Raw genomic sequence first — 15,731 nt, 5'->3', positions numbered from 1 at the left:
TAAGGCTGCAAAAGACCCCAAAGATCATCAAGTCCAACCTGTCACCCAACACCTCATGACTACTAAACCATGGCACCAAGTGCCTCATCCAGTCCCCTCTTGAATACCTCCATGGCCGGTGACTCCACCACCTCCCTGGGCAGCACATTCCAAGGGCTAACAACTTTTTCTGTGAAGATCTTTCTCCTCACCTCCAGCCTAAACCTCCCCTGGCACAACTTGAGACTGTGTCCTCTTGTTCTGGTGCTGTTTGCCTGGGAGAAGAGACCAACCCCCTCCTGGCTACCAACCTAAACCTCCTCTGGCACAGCTTCAGGCCATGCCCTCTCAGCTTCTCACAAGTTACCTTGCAGAAGAGCCTGACCCCCGCCCTTCAGGTAGTTGCACAGAGTGATAAGGTCCTCCCTGAGCCTCCTCTTCTCCAGGCTAAACACCCCCAGCTCCCTCAGCCTCTCCTCATGAGGCTTTCCCTCCAGTCCCTTCACCAGTCTCATTGCTATGATTTTATGACTTCATATTAGATGTATTCCACATCAGGTTGGACTCGATGATCTTTGAGGTCTTTTCCAGCCTTATTGATTCTATGGTTCTATGAAAAGAAAAGAGTTGGTCCCGTCCAGCACCATCCTGATATAAGTCTGGAGAAGAGAAGGCTCCAAGGTGACCTAATTGTGGCCTTCCAGTAGCTGAAGGGGGCCTACAAGAAGGCTGGGGAGGGACTTTTTAGGGTGTCAGGGAGTGATAGGACTAGGGGGAATGGAATGAAGCTGGAGGTGGGGAGATTCAGGCTGGAGGTGAGGAGGAAGTTCTTCCCCATGAGAGTGGTGAAGCCCTGGAATGGGTTGTCCTGGGAGGTGGTTGAGGCCCCATCCCTGGAGGCGTTTAAGCCCAGGCTGGATGAGGCTCTGGGGAGCCTGATCTAGTGTGGGGTGTCCCTGCCCATGGGAGGGGGGTTGGAACTAGATGATCCTTGTGGTCCCTTCCAACCCTGACTGATACTATGATAAGAAGGGTGACACAGTACTGGTTATCAGCAGAACATGCAGAGCATCAGAGTGGCAGCTAGGCTGGGGCAGCAGAGACAAAATGAAGCTTCATTTTGGAAGGAAAAGTAAAGTGGAGGTTTGTCTGTAACACACTACCTGCTTCTAACAACAAAGCTGGGCTACCACAGCAGATAAATACCACTCTGACAGAACACTGTGGGAAGGGAATTTAACAAAACAATTGACCTTCTAACAGCAGCTTTTACGAGACAATCCTCATCTGGTTCTTTTTTTTTCACGTTTCTCACTTGGGAAATAAACCAGTGAAAGCCATAAATAAAGGTGGCATTTGTTTTCCTCCACTACAGCACTCTCAGCATCCAAACAACTTACTGTGAAACAGCATATGCAATCCAGACTTGCTGCTTTGTTAGTGGGAGGAGGTTAAATTTGGTTTGAGTGATTGTTAGGGGAGGTCTGAGGCTCCACATCGACAAGTTTCCTTTACCGTCTGAATTTTCAGTACGAGCGTGCCTCTGATGTCTCTCAAGGAATAGAAGCAGGGAGTCTGCTCTCTTTTAGCAATTAATAACTGCATCACAATATTGCTGTTGCCCCAGCTACTTCCTTGGTCTTTTCACTGTGCTCTAAAATGCTGCTAATTACAAGCCAGTTGTTTTAGAGCCTTCCACTTCACCGCTCCCGATGTTTCCAGTGTCTGGGCTGCTGCTAAAATCAACAGGTAGGCAGGAGCCAGGGTCTTCCTCAAGCCTTCTTACAAAGATTGAGTTACTAATGGTTTCTTGCTTGGTTCAGGTTCAACAGAACTACTGAACCTAACTCAATTCCTCCCAAAGGATGGGTTTCTCCCCTCATCTGAACAGTGTCTCTTGTTACTTTAAATCATGGCTAGTGTTTTGCAAAATATATCTTCACCATAAATCAGCTGTAGACCTCTGGCATCAAAGGCACCAAAGAGAACTGTGTGAAGCAGCGTAACCTTCAGCCGTATTTCTTCAATGCCACCGAGAAATGTCTCAGATGCTTCACAAAATTTACTGTTGACCTAATAACCTCAGCCCAAAGCCTTCGACTTCGCATCAGTGTTGTTGTTTTTCCAGCCAAAATTTATACATGGCAAAAACATCTTGCAGTTGGGTAAACCTCTGACTTATCTGGGGAGCCCACCCTAAAGAACTGGAGCTTTCGTACAGTGTGGTCGTTTTAGGCTGTGCCCTTTAACATTTTGCTGCAGATTTTGAGCAGAAAAGCAGCAAAATGGAAGTAAATCACTACTGGGGGTGAAAAGGAAAACCAGAGGGAATTCTAAACAATTTCATTGGAGGGTTATTCACCATAAAACTGGTTGTGCCAGAACAATTCCTGCATCCTCTCCTCTCCTCTCCCTCTCCCTCTCTCTCTCCCTCTCCCTCTTCTCACTTTGTTGCTGCCACTTTACTCTGCTCAGGTGAGAGCTCACGTGGAGTACTGCGTTCAGGTCTGGAGCCCTCAATATAGGAAAGACATGGACCTGATGGAGAGGGTTCAGAGGAGGGCCATGAAAATGATCAGAGAGTTGGAGCAGCTCTGCTATGAGGACAGGCTGAGGGAGCTGGGGTTGTTCAACCTGGAGAAGAAGAGGCTCCAGGGAGACCTAATAGCAGCCTGCCAGTACCTGAAAGGGGTTACAGGAAGGATGGAGAGAGACTGTTTGCAAAGGCCTGCAGTGACAGGAAGAGGGACAATGGCTTCAAACTAGAGAAGAGCAGATTGAAACTGGATGTTAGGAACAGGTTCTTCACTATGAGGGTGGTGGAACACTGGAACAGGTTGCCCAGGGATGTGGTTGAGGCCCCATCCCTGGAGATATTCAAGGTGAAGCTGGACAGGGCTCTGGGCAACCTGATCTAGCTGAGGATGCTCCTGCTGACTGCAGAGGGGGTTGGACTGGATCACCTTGGAGGTCCCTTCCAGCCTGGACCATTCTATGAATTCTGTCAGAATTACCAACTCCAAACATGGCAGCCATGTACTGTCTCCCTTATGCTGTTCTTTCTACTGAGCTTCCTTCTACAGCTCCTCCAGCACTGAGTGCTCCACCAGACAAGCACCTTCCTCATTCCAGCTGGACAAACAGGCTCTCATTGCAGTTGTGAAATTCCAAAATAAGGCAAAGACTTAGAATCATAGAATTGCTAGGGTTGGAAGGGACCTCAAGGATCAGCCAGTTCCAATCCCTCTGCCATGGGCAGGGACACCTCACACTACAGCAGGTTGCTCTCAGCCACATCCAGCCTGGCCTTCAAAACCTCCAGGGATGAGGCTTCCACCACCTCCCTGGGCAACTTATTACACTGATTAAGAACAACAACAAAAGACAGAAGATCTCCTTTCTTCTGTTTAGATACTGAATGAGATGTGTCAGTGGGGGAACTTGATCACAAATAACTCAGAAGGGACACAATTTTCTTGGCCATCAAGGAAAGCTTTTGTCAGGATTTGTACCAGGACTGGGGCAGTTAGCAGATGGCAATGTCACAGAATCACAGACTGTTAGGGGCTGGAAGGGACCTTGGAAGATCATCAAGTCCAACCCTCCCTCGATGATCTGTAATTTGGTTTTGAGACTTTGCTGCAATGTCTGCCAAAGGTTGACAGAACAGAGTGCTGAACAACAGGGTGAAGACAGAGACACAGACTACCAGGTCTGCTGTAAGGGCTGTCTGGCCACAGCACAAGACACAGGGCTGGGGCAAGGGCCATGGCGCGGTGCCTGCGCTCAGGCTGCGCGATACAGCCTGGGAGGACAAAGACAGCTGCCCTGGCACGGCAAGCCCGACGTGAGCGCTGCTGTTGGACACTGCCTGCTCCGATCCTCTGAACATCGACTGCGGGTATCTCCCAGATGACACCCCCACAAGAAGGCGGGAGAGGAAGCGGTGAAGGGTAGCTCCCGCCAAAGCCACAGTGCCTGAGGGAGCAGAGGACTCCTGCCGTTCCCCCTCTCCCGCCGGAGGAGGGTCGCGAAAGGCACCGAGGGGCCGGCGCTCCGTGCGCGGGCATCCCGGGTGCTCCTCAGCGCCCGCCTCGGGCGGGGGGAGCCGCAGGGGCTGGGCGGCGCGGGAGCGGCCGGCGGCAGCGCATTGCCGGGTTCTTGTCTCCACCTGGTGATTCCATAAGCAAAGATACTTAGGGAAAGTAACCTCAGGAATTAATACGCGTGCCCGGCGGTTCAAAGCTGGGTCGCGGAGCATCTATCTAGGAGCTCCCAGGCACAGCCGAACGCCGTGGTCTGGGAGAGGAGAAACGCAGCGCTAAAACCATGTGCCAGAACGGGTGAACAGGGCTTTTTATCCTGCTTTTTCACCCAGACTTTTGCAAAACAAGCACGGTGCCATTCTGTCCTCTGCCTCCTCCTGTTCAAAGACATTCAAGGGTACCACCAAACTGTGACGGCCAAGGGCAGCTAAGCATCGCCATTTCACAGTGAGGGAGAAGAAGGCAGAGGAAGCTCTTGTGTAAAAGCAGGCAAGTTGGTATACCACAATCACTTGATACATTTCTGGGGCTCACATGTCAGAAAGCATCACCTTCAGCTCACTGAACCCTTCAAAGAAGCACACACCAGGGCTCCAGCCTAACCTGGCGCTAACCCTCCTCAGAAAGGACGGAAAAAAAGACAGGGAAGGGATAGACAAAGGCATTTCTCATCAACTGCTAAGTGGTCCAATACACTGGTAAGTAACCTTAGCTCCTCTGCTTTGCAGCAACTGAGTGATGAAAACCTGATGGGACAGGCTTGCAGGCTGCACTCTGAGCCACCAGGGTGCATTTTCAGAACTAGACCAGACTATTCCGAAGTGGATACCTGGAAAAGGCACGGGCAGCAAGGGGAAACCACTGTTGAGAAAGGGAGAGAGTGGAAAAAGGATTAGGGGGAAATTTCTGACTCAGATTCTAAGAGGTGAAGTGCTGGCATGGGTCAGCTTTTCCTGAAAAGCAGGAAGCAGGCTCTGATCTGGGCCCTCAGATGCTATTTGGAGACCTGAAAAGCAGAGTCATTCAGAAAGCAACCTCAAGAAGTCCAACTAAAACGACAAAGACATAAAATTCCAGTCAGACACAGGAAATTCTTCGGGGAACACAAGAATTCTGTGAGTCAGAAGATAAGAATCCCTAAACTGAATACCTAACTGAACTAATCTAATGAAGTAGTCACCAGGAAAGGAGTGTGATGAATCTGCATGTCAGGAAGGACACATTTAAACAACCAGGAAATCGAACAACCTGAAGCTGTTTTCATTTTTACTCCCTGTGTCCTGCTCCCTTTTTTTTCCCTTAAAGGTGCAAACCAAACTGACAGCTGCAGAAGCTGCCATGTGGGTCTGAGGGGACCATTTCATTTTAGATGAAGCCTAACTTTAAAAGAAATTAATTGCCTGTCTTCCCTGGATAAAGTTGGGAAGTCTTTTCTTTATGATTCATTATTTGCTCTGTTATAGACCTTACAGGGCACAATGCAATGAAGGCACTAAGCACAGCAAAGGAGTAGAGGGAATCACTGATGTAAAGTTTGTAACAGAAAATTACTTCAGGTTTACCTATAGGGAAGCTAGAGTTGTCCTTCCTTCCTTCCTTCCTTCCTTCCTTCCTTCCTTCCTTCCTTCCTTCCTTCCTCTCTTTCTACCTTCCTTTCTTTTCCTTCCTTCCTTCCTTCTTCTCTTTCTCTTCCTTCCTTCCTCTCTCTTCCTTCCTTTCCCTCCCTCCCTCCCTTTTTTCTTCCTTCCCTCCTTTCTTTTCCTTCTTTCCTTCCTCTCTTTCTACCTTCCTTTCTTTTCCTTCCTTCCTTCTTGTCTTTCTCTTCCTTCCTTCCTCTCTTTCTCTTCCTTCCTTTCCCTCCCTCCCTCCCTTCCCTCCTTCCTTCCTTCCTTTTCTTTCTCTTTCTTCCTTCCCTTCCTTTTCCTTCCTTCCTTTTCCTTCCATCCTTTTCCTTCCTTCCTTCCTCTCTTTCTACCTTCCTTTTCCTTCCTTCTTCTCTTTCTCTTCCTTCTTTCCTCTTTCTACCTTCCTTCCTCTCTTTCTCTTCCTTCCTTTCCCTCCCTCCCTTCCCTCCTTCCTTCCTTTTCTTTCTCTTTCTTCCTTCCCTTCCTTTTCCTTCCTTCCTTTTCCTTCCTTCCTTCCTCTCTTTCTACCTTCCTTTTCCGTCCTTCTTCTCTTTCTCTTCCTTCTTTCCTCTTTCTACCTTCCTTTCTTTTCCTTCCTTCCTTCTTCTCTTTCTCTTCCTTCCTTCCCCTCCCTCCCTCAGTTTTGTGATTTCAAATGTCTTCTTTCCAGAATGGAAACAAAAATTCTCTTTTAAACAAACTTTCCTCCAAGACTGGTCTTGAGATAACTAAAATGTTTCATTATACCAAACATTCATTCTGGGGAAACAAAAGGACTTTAGTCTAATTTTTCCCCCCCTTCCCCGCTTCGTTGTAGAGGTCATACTAAAAAGTTGAGATAAAAAGTGGTGCTAAAAATAATTTTCAGATGAAAAATGAAACTTCATCCCCAAAAGACAAGCCACTGGTCTCCCAGTTTCCACAGGCTAATGTGCTGTGGGAGACAACATGTTAGGCACAGGCTGAACAGAGTGCAAACTGCTGTTATATACATTTCAGGACACTGCTTAGTTTCCTATCTGAACTGCCTGTCTGGATCCTCCTATTTGGGGCTGATTCTGGACTCCACTTAAAATACTAATTGTTTACATTCAACAGACAAGAGAATGTGTGATGTATTTTAACTGTCAAAAGTGTTGTGAACAGCAGCAGCTGGAAGAGGAATGTTTAATTCACTTTGTTACCCCCAAGCCTTTTAGAAGCATGTATCAGCAGCTAAATCTTGCTCTTGCAGGCAAGAAAAACAATGTATGAAGGGGCAACACTGCAAAGCTCTCCTACAGGGTGTGGGGGGTGGTGGTGGAAAGGGATATTTAAAAGCTGCAGCATTATCATTATTATTGAATCAGCAACAGAATACAGAATTAACCAGGCTGGAAAAGACCTTTGAGATCAAGTCCAACCTATCACCCAACACCATCTAAGCAACCAAACCATGGCACCAAGTGCCTCGTCCAGTCTCTTCCTAAGCACCTCCAGGGATGGCGACTCCACCACCAGCGGTAGTGATGCATCCATGAAAGCTGAGCACCTTTTTGTGTGGCTCCTTTCACATGCTGATGCACACTTAGCTGATGACACAGATGTGATACAGGCAGCATGGGAGGAGGTATCACAGAATTGTCAGCATTGGAAGGGACCTCAAGGATCTGCCTGGAGAGAAGACCTAGAGGGGATTGAATCAATGTCTATAAATGTCTGGGGGTCAGGAAGGAAGGGACAGCCTCTGATCACTTGTGTCCTGGGACAGGACAAGGGGCAGTGGCAGTAAACCCCAGCACAGGAAGTTCTACCTCAACATGAGGAAGAACTTCTTTACTGTAAGGGTGACAGAGCACTGGAACAGGCTTCCCAGAGGGGTTGTGGAATCTCCTTCCCTGGAGACTTTCCATCCCCATCTGGATGTGTTCCTGTGTGACCTGTGCTGGATTGTATGGTCCTGCTCTGGCAGGGGGGTTGGACTGGATGATCTCCAGAGGTCCCTTCCAACACCTAACAACCTGTTATCCTGTGAAATGATCCTTCTGATGTCCAGGGAAAGAAGGATCTGTAAGATTAAATAAAGAGATGCATGAGCATGTGCAAAAGACTGCAGTGCAGGTTTGCCTTGGGAGGCCTGACTTATGCCATGTGGTCAGGGGGTATTCTGGTGTTCTTTAATGTCATGTTTACAGAATGGATTTGTTTTGCTCAGGAAATGGATTTGTTTTGTTCCTCCCATCAGTCTTTGACTTGTCCATTTGCCACTGCTGTATTAGTGGGGAAAAATGGAGCTGAGGAGGTGTAAAATAATGCTCTGCCTTCACAGACAGTGCTGTGTACCTCATTTCACTTTAATATTTACTTCAAAAGTAAACTCTGCTGAAACCTTGCATAAATAGTGCCAGAGTAGTCTGCAAGGGATTCTGAACTTACTGAAGCAAAGTCGATCCACGTCTCATGCACACAACTGCTTATTTGGATCCTTACTGCAAAACTTCTGCCAGGAGAGCCCCGGGATGAAGCAAGTGGGGAGATACAGGTAGATCAGACTTGACTGATCACCAATCACATCCTGGGCTGCAGCAAGAGAAGCAGAGCCAGCAGGTTGAGGGAGGTGATTCTCCCCCTTTACTCAGCTCTGGTGAGACCACACCTAGAGTACTGTGTCCAGTTCTGGAGGCCCAATTATAAGAAGGATCTGGAGGTGCTGGAATGTGTCCAGAGAAGGGCCACAAGGATGAGCAGAGGGCTCCAGAGAGCTCCTCTGCTATGAGGACAGACTGAGGGAGTTGGGGCTGTTCAGTCTGGAGAGAGAAGGCTCCGAGGAGACCTAATTGTGGCCTTCCAGTAGCTGAAGGGGGCTAGAAGAAAGCTGGGGAGGGACATTTTAGGGTGTCAGGGAGTGATAGGACTGGGGGGAATGGAGCAAAACTAGAAGTTGGTAGGTTCAGATTGGATGTTAGGAAGAAGTTCTTCCCCATGAGGGTGGTGAGACACTGGCACAGGTTGCCCAGGGAGGTGGTGGAAGCCTCATCCCTGGAGGTGTTTAAGGCCAGGCTGGATGTGGCTGTGAGCAACCTGCTGTAGTGTGAGGTGTCCCTGCCCATGGCAGGGGGGCTTGCACTAGATGATCCTTGAGGTCCCTTCCAACCCTAACAATTCTGTGATTCTATGACTGAAAGAGGAATTGTTAACCATACAGAAACAAGCAGAAACAGAGTCCACACTGACTGACAGTAAGCAAGAATAGCTAAGTTGAAAAGGAGCTCCAGGTAGAGGTTTTAATGTTGTTCAATGCATTTTGCACCCCATGTGTCCACCTTCTTATTTTCAGCCTTCCCTCTTTCTTCTTTTCATTAGTTTTTTTTTTCCTTACATTACAAGAAATATTTCTTCCCTTTTTCACCCCAAAGGCAATGAGCTGAGTGCCCGAGCTTCTGCTCAGGCAGCGTGTGCCTTCCACTGTGAAGTCAAGAAACTGCAGCTTGTATCAGACTGGATTTTGGAAGGAGCTGCACAGGGATTTTTGTTTAGGTCTGAAAGAGGAGACTGTGGTTCCTTCTTTAAAAAAAAAAAGTATTACAGAGATTTTTCACCAGAGAAGGAAAAGCACTAAATATTGTCAAGGGCTTGCTGGAAGCCTTGGTATGTGCATGTGGCACTTGGTGGCATGGTTCAGCTGATGTGGTGGTATGAGGCCACAGGCTGGACTTGATGATCTCAGAGGTCTTTTCCAGCCTCCATAATTCTGGGATTCTGTCTGGCAGAAGGAGGGGAATGTGTCATGAGATGGTTGAAGCAATCCATTGCAGCTTCCTGCCCTCTCGTGGGTGCAGCTGGCACCAGCACCTCTGGGGGTAGTGGTTGACAGCTGGCTGAACGTGAGCCAGCAGTGTGCCCAGGAGGCCAATGGCATCCTGGCCTGCATCAGGAACAGTGAGGCCAGCAGGAGCAGGGAAGTCATTGTGTCCTGTGCTCAGCACTGGTTAGGGCTACACCTTGAGTCCTGTGCCCAGTTCTGGGCCCCTCAGTTTAGGAAAGGCTTTGACTTGCTAGAATGTAGGCAACAAGGGGAAGGGAAGGCCAACAAAGCTGGGGAGGGGTTTGGAGCACAGCCCTGTGAGGAGAGGCTGAGGAAGCTGGGGTTGCTTAGCCTGGAGAAGAGGAGGCTCAGGGGAGACCTCCTTGCTGTCTACAACTACCTGAAGGGAGGGTGTAGCCGGCTGGGGGTTGGTCTCTTCTCCCAGGCAACCAGCACCAGAACAAGAGGACACAGTCTCAAGCTGCACCAGGGGAGGTTTAGGCTGGATATTAGGAAGAAGTTTTTCAGAGAGAGTTATTGGCCATTGGAATGTGCTGCCCAGGGAGGTGGTGGAGTCACCATCACTGGAGGTGTTTAGGAAGAGCCTGGATGAGGCACTTGGTGCCATGGGTTAGTTGATGAGATGGTGCTGGGTGATAGGTCAGATTTGATGATCTCAAAGGTCTTTTCCAGCCTGCTTAATTCTGTATTCTCTTTCTCTGCCTTACTCTGTCAGATTTGTCCTGGTTTGAGCCACGAACTGCCTAGGGCAAAAGGACAGTAAGTATTTTACCCCAAAGGAGGGTTGTAGCACCAGAACAAGAGGACACAGTCTCAAGCTGTGCCAGGGAGGTTTAGGCTGGAGGTGAGGAGAAAGTTCTTCATAGAAAGAGAGATTGGCCATTGGGATGTGCTGCCCAGGGAGGTGGTGGAGTCACCATCCCTTGAGGTGTTCAAAAAAAGGCTTGGATGTGGCACTTGAAGCCATGGTTTAGTTAATCATGAGGTGCTGGGTGACAGCTTGGACTTGATGATCTTTGAGGTCTTTTCCAACCTTATAGATTCCATGATAATGTACAGCAAAGCTTATACAGCCATCCAAATATGTAAACTGGGTGAAGAGGGCAAACATTAATTGTAGTTGCAGCTTTGCACTAGCATATCTTTCTGCTATGCCTGTGTTTAACAATCATCTACTTTCCTATCCCATCAGACTATTCCTCTTATTTTTCCTCTTCTCTGATTTCTGTTTGCATGGACTTGAGCTTGTATCACTCTGTTTCCTGGAAGTGCTGCATTCTTCCCTCTTGCTTTGAATGGTTTTTTAAACACCTGCTATCACTGCAGTAATTCTCTAATCCTCCATCACTCATTAGTTTTAAAACAGTCTTGCACAAATAAACTGAAGCCCTGAACTGAGACAGGGGTGGGAGCTTTCTGTAAATAGAGCCTGAACTGAAGGTGGGATGTCTGTGTACCTCAGATAATCTAATTCTTTACAGTACACTGAAGATGACACTGAATGCCCTTCCCTTATTAATCTTTATGAAGTTGAAGAATGCTCTGGCCAAGCTGGCAGCCCAAGGCTTACACAGGAGCACCCTGCACTGGGTTAGGAACTGGCTGGAGGGCCGAGCCCAGAGAGTGGTGGTGAAAGGTGCCACATCCAGCTGGCAGCCAGGCACCAGTGGTGTGCCCCAGGGATCAGTGCTGGGCCCCATCCTGTTCAATATCTTTACTGATGATCTGGATGAGGGGAGCGAGTCCATCATGAGTAAATTTGCTGATGACACCAAGCTGGGGGCAGGAGTTGATCTGTTAGAGGGTGGAAGGGCTCTGCAGAGGGACCTTGACAGGCTGGGCAGATGGGCAGAGTCCAACCTGATGGCATTCAACAAGTCCAAGTGCCAGGTGCTGCACTTTGGCCACAACAACCCCATGCAGTGACACAGGCTGGGGTCAGAGAGGCTGGAGAGCAGCCAGGCAGAGAAGGACCTGGGGGTGCTGGTTGATAGTAGGCTGAACATGAGCCAGCAGTGTGCCCAGGTGGCCAAGAAGGCCAATGGCATCCTGGCCTGCATCAGGAACAGTGTGGCCAGCAGGAGCAGGGAAGTCATTGTGCCCTGTACTCAGCACTGGTTAGGTCACACCTTGAGTCCTGTGTCCAGTTCTGGGCTCCTCAGTTTAGGAAAGGCTTTGAGCTGCTGGAAGGTGTCCAGAGAAGGGCAACAAAGCTGGGGAGGGGTTTGGAGCACAGCCCTGTGAGGAGAGGCTGAGGGAGCTGGGGTTGCTTAGCCTGGAGAAGAGGAGGCTCAGGGGAGACCTTATTGCCCTCTACAACTACCTGAAGGGAGGTTGTAGCCAGGTGGGGGTTGGTCTCTTCTCCCAGGCAACCAGCACCAGAACAAGAGGACACAGTCTCAAGCTGTGCCAGGGGAGGTTTAGGCTGGATGTTAGGAAGAAGTTCTTCATACAAAGAGAGATTGGCCCTTGGAATGTGCTGCCCTGGGAGGTGGTGGAATCACCATCCCTGGAGGCGTTTAAGAGGAGACTGGATGAGGCACTTGGTGCCATGGGTTAGTTGATGAGATGGTGTTGGGTGCTGGGTTGGACTTGATGATCTCAAATGTCTTTTCCAGCCTGCTTAATTTTGTATTCTCTTTCTCTGCCTTACTTTGTCAGATTTGCCCTGGTTTGAGCCACGAGCTGCCTAGGGCAAAAGGATAGGAAGTATTTTACCCCAAAGGAGTAAATAAAATCACTCCCAAAGAACTGGAGCTTAAATGGAAAATACTATTCACAAAAGGAACCCAAAAGTACAAAAGATATAAAGGCAGAAAGGAAATCTAGACACAAATCTGAACCAGCCTCAGCCCAGTTCTCCACCTGGGGCTAGCAGGTCCTCCCTATGAAAGAGAACAAGCTGTGAGGTCTGTTTATACAGGGATTGCAGAATATGGGATGGAGTAACAAAAATCATGGTATCCTGTGCCTCCCCCTGGACTCTCTGGCCCCTGGAGATCTTTTTATCTCTCTGGTAGGACACTCAGCCCTCAACCTATAACAAGGTTCTTTTACAGAGCACTTTTATGTTTTCCAATGTAAAGTAACATGCTCCTATCTAAGTACTGCAGCAGAACTGCAGGCTGGAATACATTTGCTCACTTAGGCATTTTACTGTTATTGTCCACCTCCATCTGTGCAAGGTTGAAGTCTGGCACTGTCCAATGTGGTTTATGAACATCAAAAAAACCCCAACATGCAAGAACTGTTGGCAGAGGCATGAAAGAAATACACTGTTACTGCTCCTACAAATTGATGAGAAGCTCATTAAAGCTCAATCATTTGTGGATAAGTAAAAACATTCTCAGAGGCAAAGTGCCAGGGGAAGTCTCCTGAGTTTCAGCTTCTGATGTTTCCCAATAACCCCCTTTGCTGTGGAGAGGGGAAAGGGGAGGGATGGACAGAGTCTCTGTATGGTGCACCTCTTCCTTGAGCTGATGGTGGAAAGTCAGATCATTTGAAGACCAAAGGCATTTAAATCATAGAATTGTTAGGGTTGCAAGGGACCCCAAGGATCCTTTAGTTTCAAGCCCCCTGCCATGGGGAGGGACACCTCACACTAGGTCAAGCTGCTCACAGCCACATCCACCCTGCCCTTCAAAACCTTCAGGGATGAGGCTTCCACCACCTCCCTGGGCAACCTGAGCCAGTGTCTCACCACCCTCATGGGGAACAACTTCTCCCTAACATCCAACCTGAATCGATCCCTTTCTAGTTTTTTTCCCCCTATTCCCCTTAGCCCTATCACTCCCTGACACCCTAAGAAGTCCCTCCCCAGCCTTCTTGTAGGCTGCCTAAGCTTCCCCTGGTCTTTGAGCAGGGGGATCCTTGTGCTGTTTGTTAACTGTAGATCCCTGTAAATATTGCAAATCCTGAATATTTTGCACATATTCATTGCATCCCATCGTAGTTCTGCTTGTAAATACAGCTTCCATGTGCTTCCAGCTGGGCTAGGCTGGCAAAGGTAATGTTGGGGGTGGGGGTGGAAATTCAACCCACCACACCTTGACAAAAGCTGACACAATCACTGTGCAGGCAGAGTGGAAAAACTCTGATTCAGTGGAATACATTTACCATGATACCTCATATATTGCTTGCCAGAGAGTCTTCCTGATAGGAATTAACTTGTTCAGTCTAAAAGAAGACACAGAGTAGAGGCCACCCATGATTTGATTTATGGGGGACCTAAGAGGTGGTCTCGGCTGATAAAGTGTTTCCACTGCACCTAGGTCTTGGGCTTACTCAACAGCAAGAGACAGTGCTCTCCCTGAAAAGCCCTGCAACATAAACAAACCAGGCAGGAGGAAAGAGCACATTGCCCAGGGTCACAGAGCTGTCAGACATGCTGGAACAGGGCACAGAATAAGCAGATGTCCAAACAACATCTCACTGGGTTAGGAACTGGCTGGAGGGCCGAGCCCAGAGAGTGGTGGTGAATGGTGCCACAGCCAGCTGGCAGCCAGGCACCAGTGGTGTGCCCCAGGGACCAGTGCTGGGCCCCATCCTGTTCAGTATCTTCATTGATGATCTGGATGAGCGGAGCGAGTCCATCATCGGTAAATTTGCAGATGACACCAAGCTGGGGCAGGAGTTGATCTGTTAGAGAGCAGGAGAGCTCTGCAGAGGGACCTCAACAGGCTGGACAGAGGGGCAGTGTCCAAGGGCATGAGATTGAACACATCCAAGTGCCAGGTTCTACACACTGGCCACAACAACCCCATGCAGAGCTACAGGCTGGGGTCAGAGTGGTTGCAGAGCAGCCAGGCAGAGAGGGACCTGGGGGTGCTGGTTGATAGCAGGCTGAACATGAGCTAGCAGTGTTGGACTTGATGATCTCAAAGGTCTTCTCCAACCTGGTTAATTCTATTCTGTTCTCATTTGACTGAATGAGAATTTTCAATTCAAAGGAGCAGGAAAAACTCTTGATGAAGTTTGGAAGTGTAGGATAATTCAAGAGTATCACCAAAAATCTTCTGCTTTGCCTACTGCTTGAGACTGCAAAACAAGCAGCTCTTCAAAAGCAGTTAGGTAACAACAAGGAAAATAACCTAATCCACTGCTCTGCTTACACTGTGGCTGTCTCCCACTGCCTCTCTGTGCCAGCTCAGGCAGTCTTTCCTGAATCCACACACTGGTGATGGCCAGAGAGAAGGAAATAATTCCTCAGAGTTGAAAGAGACTCTGGAGAAGTCATGCAAAAGGCTCTGGTGCAGAGTAAGTGGCCATTGGAATGTGCTGCCCAGGGAAGTGGTGGAGTCTCCATCCCTAGAAGTGTTCAGAAGGGGACTGGATGTGGCACTTGGAACCATGGTTTAGTTGTCAGGAGGTGTTAGGTATTAGCTAATAGGTTGGACTTGATGATCTCTGAGGTCTTTTGCAACCTGGTTGATTCTATGATCCCTCTTCTTCAGTATCTCAGTTCTGGGCTCCTCAGTTTAGGAAAGATGTTGAGATGCTGGAAGGTGTCCAGAGAAGGGCAACAAAGCTGGGGAGGGGTCTGGAGCACAGCCCTGTGAGGAGAGGCTGAGGGAGCTGGGGTTGCTTAGCCTGGAGAAGAGGAGGCTCAGGGGAGACCTTCTTGCTCTCTACAACTCCCTGAAGGGAGGTTGTAGCCAGGTGGGGGTTGGTCTCTTCTGCCAGGCAAGCAGCACCAGAACAAGAGGACACAGTCTCAAGCTGCACCAGGGGAGGCTTAGGCTGGATGTTAGGTAGAAGTTCTTCCCAGAAAGAGAGACTGCCCACTGGGATGTGCTGCCCAGGGAGGTGGTGGAGTCACCATCACTGGAGGTGTTTAGGAAGAGCCTGGATGGGGTGCTTGGTGCCATGGTTTAGTTGCTTAGATGGTGTTGGGTGATAGGTTGGTGATCTCTGAGGTCTTTTCCAACCTGGTTAATTCTATTCTAAACTTTGCAACTTTCCCCTGTTACAGACTCTGCAAGGTCTCTCTGATGTTTTGGTGGGTTTTTTGAATCAAATACTCTGGTTGCAGGGCAATTGCTGAAGGTGTCAGTATGATTTTGTTACTAAACACCAAACATCTCATCTCCCTATTCCTGCAACTACTCAACCTCACTAAGAAGAATTAAGACCCACATTAGTACCACCTGGGCAAAGAAGCTGACATCAATAACATTTAGGAACTGGTTTGTTTATCAATATGCAAATCTATGATCCAATCAGTCAGTGAGTGATATTATCATAGAATCAACCAGGTTGGAAAAGACCTCAGAGATC

General features: G+C 48.6%; 1 protein-coding gene across 1 annotated transcript in view; it reads right to left on the bottom strand.

The window, feature by feature from the left end:
• Nucleotides 1-15,731, bottom strand: part of MSRB3 (methionine sulfoxide reductase B3) — a 103,635-nt gene that overhangs the window by 18,212 nt on the left and 69,692 nt on the right. The gene's annotated exons all lie outside the window — the stretch shown is intronic.

Source organism: Dryobates pubescens, chromosome Z (genome assembly GCF_014839835.1).
Source record: "Dryobates pubescens isolate bDryPub1 chromosome Z, bDryPub1.pri, whole genome shotgun sequence".
Lineage (NCBI taxonomy): Eukaryota > Metazoa > Chordata > Aves > Piciformes > Picidae > Dryobates > Dryobates pubescens.
This window is presented reverse-complemented; position numbering and strand designations above follow the sequence as displayed.